Here is a 13817-nt window from a genome sequence, read left to right on the forward strand (position 1 = left end):
GCCATGATTGTTTGAAAGCGGATGTAAATTGACAACCAGTGTAAAAATGTGCCGTCCACACTCCAAACACATTCCCCAAAAGAACCAAAATCCTACAATTTAGAAAATGCGATGATGTCAGTGCCAGTGTCTAGTGTGGCGTATAAAACGGAGTACTTGTTGGACAATTTCTTTCAACACAATGAAGGTTGTGAGTGAGTGAATTGAGTGCCGAGTTTTGCACCACTTGACTTTTCTCACAGAACCCACCTCTGAAAATTGTCTTTGCCATTCAGACAGAACAGCAAGAGGTGCATAAATCTCACCTTGTACAGGCAGTGTGGTTTGTATCCTGAGACAACACGGAGCCCTCCAACACACACACACACACACACACACACACACACACACACACACACACACACACACACACACACACACACACTCCTCCCAGCCTATTCGAACTAATAACCCATCCTAAAAAGTGCCTCCGTGGATGTGAAGCGACTCGACGAGACAAGGTAATTTCCTGCGGAAGTTTCAAAGGAGAAGTGACGGCGAAGCCCTTTTGGCGAGACGAGGGCATTTTGTCTGGGTGGGTGGAGGGGGAAGACCGGATTGGGAAGTGAGGGGAGGGTCAGGGTGGAGAAGGATGCCATGCGGAGGGGATGTTAAGAAGCAGGAAGTCAGATGAGGGCCACAGGTGTTTTTGGGTGGGATCCACTGTATCTCACAATGTGGTATTTGAACTCACTAGCCGCACCACCATATTAAGTACACAATCATACGACTACGTCTAGCTTTATTTTGTTAAAATCTCACGTATGACTGCATGTGTTTGAGTCATGAAATATATCCCGTTAAAGCAGGGGTGTCAAACTCATTTTTGTCGCGAATCACATTGCAGTTACTGTTTCCCTTGGAGGGCTGTTATGAATTTTGGGAAATCGTATAAATGTTTAATCCCCTCCACATATGACATACACACTGCACAACAAATTGATGGATAACTAATTATAAAATCAGAAGTTATGAATAATGACTGTTATTGAGGAATACATATGACAATTTAAAATTTTGGTTCAGACTTTAGCAAGCATCATGGAACTTGTCATGCTTGATTTGCTTTCACAGGCCACAGAAAATGATGTGGCGGGCCAGATCAGATCTGGTACCTGGGCCTTGACTTTGACACCTGTGCCTTCACGCATCCGGTGGCTGAAATATATCCAATATATATTGTGGTGGGACTTTTCGATGCCGCAACGAGGTGCTCTAAAGCAGCCACGCCAGCCGAAACCACAGTCCAAATGCTGGCAGTTGCATTTGTGTTAAAAAAAAAATATATATATATATATATATGGGGCGGTCCGGTAGTCCAGTGGTTAGCACGTCGGCTTCACAGTGCAGAGGTACCGGGTTCGATTCCAGCTGCGGCCTCCCTGTGTGGAGTTTGCATGTTCTCCCCGGGCCTGCGTGGGTTTTCTCCGGGTGCTCCGGTTTCCTCCCACATTCCAAAAATATGCATGGCAGGCTGATTGAACACTAAATTGTCCCTAGGTGTGAGTGTGAGTGCGAATGGTTGTTCATTTCTGTGTGCCCTGCGATTGGCTAGCAATCGATTCAGGGTGTCCCCCGCCCTACTGCCCGAAGACAGCTGGGATAGGCTCCAGCACCCCCCGCGACCCTAATGAGGATCAAGCGGCTCGGAAGATGAATGAATGAATGAATATATATATATAGCCCTCGACTTGCTCTTCTGTTTTTTTCCTGTGTGAGATGCAAGCACTTGTGGCCATCAATGAGATTCTCCAAAGCGGCCATGCTCATGGACAATCTGAAGAGGCCACATCACTAAACCCTGTTGTAAACATGATTTAAAATAAAAAAAATAAAAATCTGGAAAATTGACATCTTCATAAACAGTTGAATGTGATATCTCCACAATGCAACATAGTTTTCAGTCATTTGTGGATGTTGTGGTCAAACATAATCAAAACCTTGAATTCACTTCAGATGGTCTTAAAAGTAATATTTGATTGAGATTGTGACATGTAGAAAAGTATATTCATTGAGAAGAATGGTATGAAGGCCATCCTTGGGTTCTGAGATAAGCACATCATATAATGGAAAGATTGCTGGTTGCATATCAACGCAAAGGGATCAGATATAATTACCGGTATATCGAATATAAAAGTTTACAATTGTACCAAGGTGAAGGTGTGTTAATGTTAACCTGTGGCTAGAAAGAAGGACTGGAAGATTATTTTAATAATCGATTCATTTGTTGAATATTTGGTCAATTCATCAATGAATTGGGAAAATAGACAAACAACGGGTGCGGGTGTTTTTCTTTTAACCGCCACAGAGTCCGGGATGTTGGCCATCACTTGAGTAAGGTCTCAAATTAACATTTAAGGAATCAGCAAGCGTGAAGCCATGTCTCTTGTTTCGAGATAAAACAAAGTCACAAAGGGAGGACATAGATTTTTTTTGGTCTTTGCTCCTGTAAGCAAAAAAAAAATAAAAATCCATCAATACGACAACAATCACGCTGGGCAAGAGTGAGCTTTTGTGCGTTTTTTCTGTCGAGACTCTCCGTGGTCTGATAGCGTTCTATTTTAGTTTAGTTCAGCGGAGTGGAAATCGATCTGGTGCCTTTTTCAGCTTTTTGAGCCAAACGTGCCAGATGGAGATAGAGAGAGAAAAAAAACAACAACACGAAGACACACACACATATAGCTATGAGGACCCGTCAGGATTACCTGACGCACACACTACAGAAATGCTCTCATTCACACAACTGAAAAGTGAAAAGCTTTTACGGAGACTTTTGAAGCACTTTCACATGTACAAATAAATTAAAAAAAACAACAACTTTGCGTTCCCTCGCAAAGATTATGAAATAATGCAATGTTTTTATTTATTTATTTGCAAGTAAATTATATTTTTTCAATGCGTTGATCTACTTCACTTTCGGATTATCTTCCAAGTAAATGAAAGCAAAAGAAAATGTTGTTTTTAATTGAGCGTTTTCACCCATGGGTGAATTTAATTGGATTTTACTTTGAAATTGGATTGTAATCCAAACACATAAAATCTATTCTTGATCTTGACAGTAGCCAAGCTGACCTGGAAGTACATAAACACACATTAAAAAAAAAAGTGTTCCCTTGCAAAAAAATAGAAAACAAAATAAAATACCTTTGCTAAGTTTATTTTTCTTCCATGGCACCTGAAGGACTCTCTAAAATGCTGTCACATATACGACAGTTTTTTTTAAAAGTGAAATGATTTTAATATGCTCATGAAATGTTGTCTCTCTCTCACACACACGTACACACACACAAAGCATTTTGCTTCCATGCACGAGTGAAATATTCCAGAGCAAAACACTCTCAGACCACTACTGAAATCCTTTCACATGTCATACAATGAAAATATGTGTTTCAGTAGTTGATATGAGCAAAAACAATTTCAGTTGTGTGTGTGCGTGTGCATGCGTGTGTGTGTGAGGTAATGGTGACTGCCCTGCACTAACGCTTTGTATGCGTTTACGTCAAATCTGAGTTTTTGCTGTCAGAATAATAATGGCTGTTACTCCATGCTCGTACTAATTTGGCGTGCAGGTGAAGCGTCTGCTGTCCAATCCGACTCGGGCGAAGCCGCTGTCATGACAACTGTGTGTCTCGGTGTGTGTGCTTTCACTGCGTTTGGATATGTGTGGGCTTGTAATTGCCTTGGGCCTCCTCACGCTCGAAGTGAGGTGCGGAATACATGAAATATATAGCTACATGTAATCACGTCACGAAAAAGTTAGCACATGTCCTCTGCGCGGTGTACACTCTCGCATGTTTAATTGTCAATTAGCCTCCTCCTTTAGCACGCGTACGACACGCTAATGGATTCGCTTAAATTCATCAGACACACTGATGTTGCTGCTGGTGGAGGGAAGAGTAGATGCTATGATTTTTTTTTTCCTTCTCACAGTAATCAAATGCCAAATGGGCCTACAACCAGGAATCTAATCATCCGCTGGTTAAATGAATGCATAATGCATAGACACGCCCATACCTCATTGTCTTGTCATAGCTTAAAAAAAATTGCAGTTGATCGAAAATGAGGGGATGCATAGGACATACATTCTTTAAAAAAAATAAAAAAATATATATATATATGCATAATTAATTAATTAAGAAATATTTCTAATGGTAGTCCCCATTCCAGTCTAGTTTTCAGCCTGTGTTTTATACATTGCATTCTCGGGTATTGACACCTACGTCTGTGTCATTTGGATGGTTGGTCAAGCTGTTAGTCTGTCTGTCAGTCAGTTTGTTGGCTAGTCGGTCTGTCTGCCCTCCCCGGTGTTTGGTCTGTCCATCTGTCATGCGATCCATTGGTTCGAAACATCATATATATGAAATAGGGATGGGCAAGTATCGATACCAGCTATCGGTATCAGGCCGATACCAGCCTTATTTTAAGGTATCAGGTACTTATGGAGACAGCAGATACCTGTCTCAGTAAATCGAATCTGACATTGGGTAAATCCTCCTTTACATCTGCATCAGAAAGGTCTTTGCTGATAATTGTTGTCATTTTATTGAATAATTTTTTTTCAGGGCTGACCCAGTGCACAACTGGTTAGCACCTCTGCCTCACAATGCAGAGGTGATGAGTTTGATTTCAGGCTCCGGTCTTCCTGTATGGAGTTTGCATGTTCCTCCCGTGCCTGCCTGGGTTTTCTCCAGGGTACTCCCGCATTCCCAAAACATGCATGGCAGGTTCATGGAACGCTTTGAACTGTTCCGAGGTGTGGTTGTGAGCGCGAATGGGTGTTTGTCTATGTGTGTGTTTCCTGCGATTGAATGGCAATCAGTTCAGGGTGTACAGTACCCTGGCTACTGCCCGAAGACAGCTGGGATATGCTCCAGCACGCCTGCGACCCTTGTGAGGCTAAAGCGGTTCAGATAATGAATGGATGGATGGATACATCTTAGATATCAAATATACTTGAGGTATCACCACTCAGTATCAGTGATTACTCAAAGAGTGAATACTCATACTGGTATTGGTCTGAAACGTACTTAACGGTTGGTCGATATAATTTCTTAATGGTTGAATTATATAATACAGTATTCTTTTGTAAATATAAAACATTGTATTGACTTAATCAGTTTATTTTTCATGTTTATTGTGACATACTCAATTAGTATTATTAATTGTATCGCTGCATTTATTCGTATTTCATATTACTCTGTTTTCTTTCTAATTCTAATAAGTTGGTTCACATAGCTACAATATGGTCATGTCTGTGTCAGCCATTTTGAGTTACCAAATATAATTCCCGTGTATTTTATCAGGCCTTTTGACATACTGTTTTGCCAATGTGGTTGTTATCGCACCAATTCTCTTAAAATAAAGACATTTTATTTTAGGTTCATATCACCAGTTCCTCCCTGCGATAATCAATAAAAGCGGTCCATTAATGGTCTCTATTGTTCAATTGTTCAATGAGTTATTCCTTGCTGTCAAATTGCCGGATTGTGTAGGTCTAAAATAATAATTTTTTGTTAGTTCTGATGAAGTGACAGTAAAATATAGTGTGTGTGTGTGTGTGTGTTGACATGCATTGTGAAGGGAAATTCCTCTCTCAGGGTTGGGAGTTTTTCCTGTGGCAGAGCTGTGTTTGTACAGCCTGGCTTTGTCGGGATATCCTACCCGGCCCATGTCTGAGCCGCATGCAGGGATGAGGAGGGTAGAGGGTGGGGGGAGGGGGGTTGAGAGGGGATGTTGAATGCTGGGAATAGTAGAGCAGTAGATGTCAGGTTTATTCAGAGTATTCTCAGATCTTCATTAAATGTGAATTTGGTTTGTCGTCAATAAAGGTTTCAATGAGGGAAGTCTGCACCAGCCGCTGTAATCCTTCTCTTCTTTGGCTTTCCTCCGGCCTCAGGGTAGAGCCAACTTCTAATTGTCTGCTCTTTGATTTGAAAATCCCTAATGTGTCTAGCCTTGATGGGCTTAAACTCTCAGAGCAGACCCCGATAGAGGAGACAAGGTTCAAATCCAGGTCTGGACCTTTCTGTGTTGAACAGCTTTCTGACACAGTTCACGGGGATGTACCATAGGGTTGTTGTTGACTTTAAGTTCTCTGTATGAGATTCCATATTTGCGATGAGGTATTGTTTGGGGGATGCCATTTCTCCAAAAATTGCATTTTCTAGTTCTAGTACGTTTGTTTTTTTTTTTTTTCTATAAGTACGATAATGTAGAATGTTATTTTTATCATGCATTAATATAATATAACAAAAATGTTTTGGGGTGCTAATTGACAGACTGGAACAGATTAATGGTGGTTCCATTTATTTCAAATGGGAAAGATGATTTAAAGATGAGGATGATGTTACAAGAATGAATTAAATCATAGAAACATTTGAGACTTTCTACTTTTTTTTCCATGACTCGAGTGAATGAGTTGAAACAATATTTCCAACTCTCACGGTGGTTTTTGCTACTAATTTGAATGGAACCTGTATAACAACAGTGCTATGAGTGTAGTTGTTCCCTCATTGAGTTGACTCGTGACAACGACAGTATTAAGCCTTGGAGGAAGTTTAAATGTTATGTCTAAATGCTAATGTTAGCTGTGTTTTGACAGACAGCTTTGTCAACTCGGTTCCCCATCAACACACGCACGCACACACACACACCGATTTTCTCACGATGTAATTTCCCCTTGAGACAACAAAACTGAGTGACACGTCACTTGGTCAATCAGGATCCCAACAGATTTTGTTGACAGTTCTCTTACCCGCTTTGTGCTCCACATAATTCTTTTTTTGAGCATCCCCGCCCTCTTATATGCGCTCCGTCTTCTCCCTCGTCAATGCCCGCTTGACGTCACATGGCAGTGGCCCGCTTGTGTGTTTTGGAAAGGCGCTCAGGAAGCGCTCGCTAACCTTTTTTATTCTCTTATCGGCTCTCGTCGGGAGTCGAAGGTAGTGTGACCTCGGCCATCTCAACTACATGTTGTAATTCCTTCATTGTCTCCTTTTTTTTTAATTTCTCTCCTCTGATATAAAACGTAATCTCACACTCACTGAAATGCTGTGAAAAATTGAATTACTCTGCACACTTTTTCGACATGCTTCTCCTTCCACATTTCCGAACCATTCAACTTTCCAAAGATTTCAAACGTTCAGAACATGGCTGCTATTATTTTCAACAGTCATATATTTCAATTCATTCCTTCATTCCTCTGCATTTCACTTCAGCAGTCACAGTGTTTTCCCGTGACTTTGGCTTCTTTTCTTTGAAGCACCCCCCGCACCCCTCCGATCCATTTTCTGTAGTGTTTTATCCTCATTAGTGTTCCAGTTGAGCAGCAGCCTACACCAGCCGACTTTAGGCGAGAGGTCGACTATACTTTGAAATGATGGCCACACATCTAAATAAATAATAATGCATATTTTCATATTCACTCTTTTGTACGTTTAGAGGGCTCACTGAACAGCATGTTGTTTTTTTAGGGGGTGGGGTGGGAGGGGGATGACTTCGAATGGCATCATTTTTCAGAACTGTACCGGTTTTAACCCTCGGCTATTTATTCATGATATTCGACTGTGTGCTTTCACAATTTTGAAGTCGGAAATGCTGAATTTTAATGGCTGGTCTGTCTGTGAGCTTCCTGCTCTCTGTTGCCCTTAATGAACTGCTGCCCTGCACACCTCATTAGCACCGTGCCTTCGAACACTCTTCGCACGCCCACGTTTGTGCGCGCGTTTATCTTATCGACTTTCTTTTCTTTCTCTTGTCAACCCCTATAATCTTTCCACTCTCTCATATCTCCACGTGTTTGTTTCCCCGCCCTCTGACCTCTTTGTTCTCTTCATTCATCACATATCTCCACATCGTACAGGTGATTTCATCTCTTTTGCTCCGCCTACTCTTGTTTCCCTCCCTTTCGCCTTCATTTCTTTCCTCACGTACCACACACATTCGTTTCACACTACCTATTCTGATCTGTTTTCATAGAAGCCCATCTGCACCGCGAAGTGCGCACTTGGAAAATGTAAGTGTTCTCAATCTACAGATTTGCCGTGCAGTGGGATGATTAAAAAAATATATATATATATGATATATGGTGCAGTTGATGGGCAGTAAGACTGTGTGAGATATTATGTGTGAATAACTGCTCCAAGTGAAAAATGTTCATGAAAAGTTGAAAATCAAAATTGTTGTTTCAGTAAATATTTGCATTTTGCACAAAGAAAACTGATCCATGATTCCATGTTGATGAGAGCATTAAAATGGGGAAAAAATAGGACAAAAAATATAAAAGGAAATTGAGAAACGATAATAAATGTGTGAGGAATCACGATTAATTATGAGTTAATTATGACAGTTGTGGTTTTAATCACGATTAAATATTTTAATCGATTGACAGCTCTCTCTCTCTCTCTCTCTGTCACGATCTGCCCGAAGCGATAATGATCGCTCCGTGCAGAACGAAAAAATAGAGGATTGGATCCCCGGAAAACAGACAACGAAAGAATTTTCTCAAAGCAAAGAGTGTCTTTAATGACAAAAACAGAAAGAGCCCGACAGGGAAAAAACGGAAACACAAAACGCTGGTCAAATAAGGACCAGGGAAGAAATAAGGAAACAACTGAAAACGCTCGCTGAAAAACAAAGTGCGAGGAGCTACTGATTAGGCAATATCTAAGTATTCAATTTAGTGACTAACGCGAATGGCGAGAGTAAAGGCCGCAAGGCAAGAAGGCAACGAGTAATCTACAAATAGAGGAGTTAGCACGAGAGATCAATGGCACGGTGAGGAATTCTCCGGCAGTGGGAGAACTGCCGGAGTCTCATTAATATAGGAGGGTAATCAGCCCGAAATTACGGACAGGTGCGCAGATGGCGGGTGAGAAAACCCGCCACCTGCTGGCGGACACGCGACGTGACAGTACCCCCCCCTCAATGGACGCCTCCCGGCGGACTACCCGGCTTGGATGGATGTGTAGCGTGGAAGTCGCGCAAAAGGGATGGATCAAGGATCCAGGAGCGAGGCACCCACTGCCGCTCCTCAGGCCCGTAGCCCTCCCAGTCGACCAGATACTGGAACCCCTTTCCCCTGCGCCGAGAGTCCAGGATGGCACGAACCGTGTACACCGGGTCACCGTCGACGACCCGCGGAGGGGGCGGCGGCGTGGGAGGAGGAGCCAAGTCACTGGAAGACACGGGTTTGAGTAGGGAGACGTGGAAGACGGGGTGAACCTTCATGGTGGGCGGCAGCCGGAGCCTGACTGCAGACGGACTGATGACGGCCTCGACCTCGAACGGTCCAGTAAATCGGGGTCCCAGTTTCGCAGACGTGCCGGCCAGCCGAAGATCCCTAGTCGCCAGCCACACCTTCTGTCCTACCACGTATGAAGGAGCCGGGCGCCGGCGACGATCCGCGATCCGCTGGTTCCTGGCCGCCGTGCGGGACAACGCAGCCCGGGCCTCCTTCCACACGCGATGGGCCCGCTTGAGGTGGTGCTGCACAGAGGGGACCTCCACCTGCCCCTCCTGGGACGGGAACAGCGGCGGCTGGTACCCGTAGGCGGCCATGAAGGGGGACCTACCAGTGGCAGAAGAGACGAGGGTGTTGTGCGCGTACTCCACCCAGGGTAAGTGGTCGACCCAGGATGAGGGACGGTGAAGGCACACACAGCGGAGGGCCGCCCCCAGATCCTGGTTGGCACGCTCGGCTTGTCCATTGGACTGGGGGTGGTACCCCGAGGTCAGACTGGCCGTGGCCCCGAGGGACCGGCAGAACTGCTTCCAGACGCGGGATACGAACTGGGGCCCCCGGTCCGAGACAATGTCCAGTGGAATGCCGTGGAGACGGAAGACGTGTTCGACAAGGAGGTCGGCGGTCTCCAGCGCCGACGGCAACCTGGACAAAGGAACAAAATGAGCCGCCTTGGAGAAGCGGTCCACGATCGTGAGTACGACAGTTCGACCCCGGGAAGGCGGGAGACCCGTGACGAAGTCCAGGGCGATGTGGGACCACGGGCGAGGAGGAATGGGCAACGGCTGGAGCAGTCCCGCCGGCGGCTGATGGGACGACTTGCCGCAGGCGCAGGAGGTGCAGGCCTTGACGAACTCCGTCACGTCGTTGCGGAGCTCCGGCCACCAGAAACGCTGGGCGACGAGTTGCACAGTCCGGTTCACCCCGGGATGACACGCCACCTTGGACCCATGTCCCCACTGCAGAACTTCAGATCGTAAGGGAGGAGGTACGAATAGCCTCCCTGCTGGGCACTCCGTCGGCACCTGAACCCCCTCCAGGGCTGCCTGGATCCGCTGCTCAACCTCCCACTGAACGGCCCCCACGACGCACCGGGCCGGGAGGATGGTCTCCGGGGATCGATCCCTCCCCGCAGGCTCGTGGAGACGGGAGAGGGCGTCGGGCTTGGTGTTCTTGGACCCGGGAGAGTAGGTGAGGATGAAGTCGAACCTGGTAAGGAAGAGGGCCCACCGGGCCTGACGGGCGTTCAGTCTTTTGGCGGAGCGGAGGTAGGCGAGGTTCTTATGATCCGTGTAGACCGTAAAGGGTTCCTTTGCCCCCTCGAGCCAGTGCCGCCACTCCTGCAAGGCGGTCACAACTGCCAACAGTTCACGGTTGCCCACGTCGTAATTGGACTCAGCGGCACTGAGTCGACGGGAGAAGAAGGCGCAGGGGTGCAACTTCTGGTCGACCGGAGAGCGCTGGGACAGCACAGCCCCCACCCCCGAATCCGAGGCGTCCACCTCCACGATAAAGGGGAGATCAGGATCAGGGTGCTGTAGTACGGGGGGACTGGTGAACGCCGCCTTCAGGTTTGCGAACGCCGCATCCGCGGTCGAATCCCACTTAAATGGGGTTTTGATGGACGTAAGGCGGGTTAAGGGGAGCGCCTTCTGACTATAACCGCGGATAAAGCGTCGGTAGAAGTTGGCGAACCCCAGAAAGCGCTGCAGTTCCTTGCGATTGGACGGAACCGGCCAGTTAGTGACTGCACGCGTCTTAATGGGGTCCGCCCTTAACCTGCCCTGTTCAATAATGAACCCTAGGAAGGAGATGACGGGGACATGGAATTCACACTTTTCTGCCTTGACGAAGAGCCGGTTCTCCAGTAGACGTTGTAGCACCAGCCTAACGTGTTGCTGGTGCTCGTGTAGTGACTGGGAAAAAATTAAAATATCGTCAAGGTAAACGAAACAAAAGATGTTTATCATGTCCCTTAGCACATCATTAATTAGATTTTGAAAAACGGCAGGGGCGTTGGTGAGCCCAAAAGGCATAACCAGGTATTCAAAATGACCCAGAGGGGTCTTAAAAGCCGTCTTCCACTCGTCACCCTCCCGGATGCGAATCAAGTGGTAAGCGCTGCGCAAGTCTAATTTGGAGAAAATGGTGGCTGACTGCAATGGGGCGAAGGCGGAGTCCAGCAAGGGTAGCGGGTATCTATTCTTAATTGTTATTTCGTTTAATCCCCGATAGTCTACGCAGGGTCGCAGGGTCTTGTCTTTCTTCCCTACGAAGAAAAAACCCGCCCCTAACGGTGAACGCGATGGTCTAATAAGACCTGCGGCGAGCGAGCTGTTGATGTACTCCGTCAATGCCTCGCGCTCGGGTTGGTACACCTGATACAGCCGCGAGGTCGGCAACGGAGCGCCCGCCTGCAGGTCTATAGCACAATCGTAGGGGCGGTGTGGGGGCAAAGAGTGGGCACGATCCTCGCTGAACACCTCCTTTAGATCCCGATAGCAATCCGGCACTCCGTCAAGGCAGATCTCCTCGGGGGGCGTGACACGTTCATGCTTCCCGACGGCCGATTGAAGACAGTGCTGGTAACAATATGGGCTCCAGCTGTCTATCGCTGGGCGCGCCCAGGAAATCACGGGATTGTGTGTCTTCAGCCAGGGTAACCCGAGAACGATCGGGGCATTGCGAGACGGCATTAGGTAAAAACGGCGATGTTCGACATGGTTGCCGGACAGTAGAAGTTTCAACGGCTCCGTCCTATGCGTAACTACCGCCAGGAGGCGCCCATCAAGATCACAAACCCGCTTCCTATCTATCAACCTCTCCACGGAACAACCCAGCTCGGATGCGAGATCGGTGTCCATTATACAGTCATCAGCCCCCGAGTCAACCAGAGCCCGAACCCGCCACGACCGGGACCCCGTTAATATCTCCCCCTCGAGTTCGAGTCTGTTGGGGTGTCCAGGCCGCGAGTCGACTCGCCTAGACTCGAAGGGGGGCGCGCGCGGTCGTGACTCACAGTACTCCTGGTGGGCAGGGGGTGACGACCCCGGATGGCTGGTTGCGGCGTGAGGAGATGGTGGAACGCCGTCAGTCGTCGCTCGGTCGCTGAAACGACGCTTTCTTTCCTCCGCACCAGCGTCCCTGCCTCCCAGCTGCACCTGTTCCTCCGTGGGTGTTCGTCGGAACTGGGACCGATCACCTCCACGCTCCCGGCTTCGCTCCCTCAGGCGATTGTCCATGAGGAGGGAGAGGTCGATTAATTCCTCCAGGTTGGTGCTGTGGTCGCGGGTCGCCAGCTCGTCCTTGAGTTGAGGGTGTAGCCCGCGGCGAAACAGGCCACACAGCGCCCGATCATCGTATCCACTCTGGGCGGCCAGGATCCGGAACTCGATGGAGTAATCCGCTACCGATCGCTCTCCCTGGCGGAGGGCGAGTAGCCGGCCCTCTGCCTCTCTGCCTCGCACGGGATGATGGAACACCCGGCGGAACGCAGCCACGAAGTCGGGGAACGAGGTACGGAGATTCGGCTTGGCGTCACTGGTCGCAATCGCCCACGATGCCGCCGGACCTGTTAACAGACTCATGACATAAGCCACCTTGGCGGCGTCATTAGCATAGGCAGAAGGCTGTAGGTCGAATATGAGAGAGCACAGGTGGAGGAAGTGTCCACACTGCCCGTGCTCGCCCCCGTAGCGAGGGGGGTGTGGAAGCGATGGCTCCCTCGTCATAACGGGATATGAGGAGGGCGCTTCGGGAATAATAGAATGAACCCCGGGGGGAGATGGTCTCCGCTCTTCCACCCGGACCAACCGAGGTTCTAAATCATCGGACCGATGAGCCAGCATGGAGACCGCGCCACGGAGTTCCCTAATGGCTTGGCCCTGCTGACTCATCTGTTGCTCTTGTCGGGAAAGAGCGGAAAAAAATTTTTCGATGTCTGCGGGATCCATGGTGGCCGGAGAATTCTGTCACGATCTGCCCGAAGCGATAATGATCGCTCCGTGCAGAACGAAAAAATAGAGGATTGGATCCCCGGAAAACAGACAACGAAAGAATTTTCTCAAAGCAAAGAGTGTCTTTAATGACAAAAACAGAAAGAGCCCGACAGGGAAAAAACGGAAACACAAAACGCTGGTCAAATAAGGACCAGGGAAGAAATAAGGAAACAACTGAAAACGCTCGCTGAAAAACAAAGTGCGAGGAGCTACTGATTAGGCAATATCTAAGTATTCAATTTAGTGACTAACGCGAATGGCGAGAGTAAAGGCCGCAAGGCAAGAAGGCAACGAGTAATCTACAAATAGAGGAGTTAGCACGAGAGATCAATGGCACGGTGAGGAATTCTCCGGCAGTGGGAGAACTGCCGGAGTCTCATTAATATAGGAGGGTAATCAGCCCGAAATTACGGACAGGTGCGCAGATGGCGGGTGAGAAAACCCGCCACCTGCTGGCGGACACGCGACGTGACACTCTCTAGATAGATAGATATACACACAAATATCAAACAATAATCCAGAGACTTTGATGCCCACTG

General features: G+C 47.5%; 1 protein-coding gene across 4 annotated transcripts in view; it reads left to right on the top strand.

The window, feature by feature from the left end:
- Nucleotides 1–13817, top strand: part of LOC127609349 (protein jagged-1) — a 45295-nt gene that overhangs the window by 13168 nt on the left and 18310 nt on the right. The window lies entirely within an intron of this gene.

This window comes from Hippocampus zosterae, chromosome 10, assembly GCF_025434085.1.
Source record: "Hippocampus zosterae strain Florida chromosome 10, ASM2543408v3, whole genome shotgun sequence".
NCBI lineage: Eukaryota > Metazoa > Chordata > Actinopteri > Syngnathiformes > Syngnathidae > Hippocampus > Hippocampus zosterae.